Source organism: Scylla paramamosain, chromosome 9 (assembly GCF_035594125.1).
Source record: "Scylla paramamosain isolate STU-SP2022 chromosome 9, ASM3559412v1, whole genome shotgun sequence".
In the NCBI taxonomy this organism is placed as follows: Eukaryota; Metazoa; Arthropoda; class Malacostraca; order Decapoda; family Portunidae; genus Scylla; species Scylla paramamosain.
Window position 1 is genome coordinate 30,370,001 of NC_087159.1, and position 2,500 is coordinate 30,372,500.

Below are 2,500 nucleotides of genomic sequence, written 5' to 3' on the forward strand. Positions count from 1 at the left end.
TCGAAATTTAATTAGAGGGCCATAAAAAATACAACATTGGCTGTAAAAACACGACTTCTGGCGCTATTTACCTGCCGTCGAATAAAACGAGTTTGTGATAAAGAAAAAAAATGAAACGAACCCAAAAAATGCTAGTGGTTAGAATTTCATTATTTCAACTACTATAATTATTTCTACTACTTCTATTACTACTCATCTACTAGACCATCTCTTTTTACTAACACTTCACTTTGTTCTCTTCTTTTCTTTATTTGACGGTTCATTCTCTAGTATATATATCACTGTTGTTTTTATTCTATTTTTTCATCTCTACTTCCCTGTTTTCTCGTCTTCTTTTGTTCGTTCCTATCCACTTCATTTCCTCGTCCTCCTCCATTATGTTCTTTCCTCTCATCAGTTCTTTTATCTTCTATTACAACATTTCTCTTATTTTCTCAACCTCTACGCTTCGAACCTTTCTTATCTTATCTTTTCATATTCTCCTTCCGTTTCACTTTCCTTTCCCACTCTCCCACGACAAGTCTCTTTTCCTACCTTTTCTCTTCTTCCTCTCTTCTTCTTTCCCTTTTGCTTTCCTCTTCTCATTTCCTTTGCGCTCTTCCTCTCCTCTTCTCGTTATCTCACGTTCTTCTTCTCCATCTCTCCTCATGTCTCCCATTTCTCTAACCTCCCTTTCTCTCTACTTCTGGCCGTTCTTTTCTTCTCTTCTCTCTCCCACCTACTTCTATTCTCTCACTTCCCTTTCTCTTTGCTTCACCTTTTCTACCAGTTGACGAAGAAAATTTATTCGCTCCCGTAAAAAAACAATAATGATCCTTTGATGTTTATTTCTGCAGGACCATTAGGGAGTCTTAACGACGCCGCTGCTTTAATGACCCGCCATGAACCGTAGCAAACTTAGGCGATAACAGGACTATTATCATTCCCCTCTCTCTCTCTCTCTCTCTCTCTCTCTCTCTCTCTCTCTCTCTCTCTCTCTCTCTCTCTCTCTCTCTCTCTCTCTCGTGTGGATGTGTGTATAAACGCTTTTTCCCACGGTTTGTTAGTGGGAAAATTCTCTCTCTCTCTCTCTCTCTCTCTCTCTCTCTCTCTCTCTCTCTCTCTCTCTCTCTCTCTCTCTCTCTCTCAACGCTGAAGGATCTTGACGAGCCATCGAAAGTAAAGGGAAGAAACTTATTATGATTAAGAAAGTTAAAAAAAATATATTAATTCCACATCCACCATTCCTCCTCCTCCTCCTCCTCCTTAATCCCTAACATAATACTGGAGGCACTTTTCTCTCACCAGGAGGAGGAGGAGGAGGAGGAGGAACGTGAAGCAGGAAGGAGAAAACGAGACGAGGCGACCAGACCAGCGAAAGAAAGACAAAGGAAGACTTGGAGCAGCGTTCGCCAAAGATCATGGCCAGACACCCGCTACTCACTCTCACACACACACACACACACACACACACACACACACACACACACACACACACACACAGGGAGGGTTGATCACTGTGAGCACTGCGAGGCGGGGCGGACGGGGCGGGGCGGGGCGGAGCGTGCATAGCGGGGCGGGGCGAGATGGGGCAGGACGGGGGGCTGTTGCCTGAGGTTACGTCTGAGAGGTGGCTGGGGGATAGGGAGAGAGGGAGAGAAGTGCTGGGGTGGGTAAGGTTAGGTGTGTCAGGGTGTACGGGGTGGAAGAGGTGGAGTAGGGAAATAGGGGCATGCGTGGAGTATTGCTAGGAGTTAGTAAATTAGGAGATAGGCGCTGGAGTGGGTTAGGTTAGGTCTGTGTGGTTGTAGGGGGCGGGTGGAGTGGGGAAATGGGGGTAAATGAGGGAAATGGGACACGGGTGGAGGGTGGCTGGAGGTTAGAGAGTTACAGTATGGGAGTGGCGATGGGTTGTTAGGTTTGTGAGGGTGTGGGGAGGTGGAGCATGGCAACGGGGCATAAGTGAAGGGTGGAATAATGCTTGTGTGTTTGGTCTTGTTCCACATCTTGGCGAGGTCACTCTGTATACGTTAAGGTCGTTATTGTTATGTTCTGCCTTGTATGTTGTACTCGTGTCAACAGAGAGCAGCACACGTAGGAAAACAATGGTGTAGTGGAGGTGGGTATGGTGGTGATGGATGCTGGGGAGAGACAGGGAGGAGAGAAGGGGGTGGAGCGAAGTAAGAGTGAGGTGGAGATAAAGTTATGAAGGTGCGAGTCAATATCACACTGAAGGTGATAACAAGTACTGCGCCATCAACAAATTCCCTCCCTTCATCATCCCCCTCCCTTCCTATCCTTATCCTCCCTTCACCAGCATCCTCCCTTCCCTGCGTCCCCGCCCCTCCCTCACCCCTGCTCCCCAATCGACCTCTTTACTGCAGCTGAAATTCGCTTTGTAATTGGTGGGTCTTTCAAGTCACATTTTTTTCCCCGAGTGATCCAAAGAAAGACGGAATCAGGGTGGCGCCTGCCCGCGTCCTTGTGGCGCCGCGAACCAGGACGCTCCTTCTCATTTTTT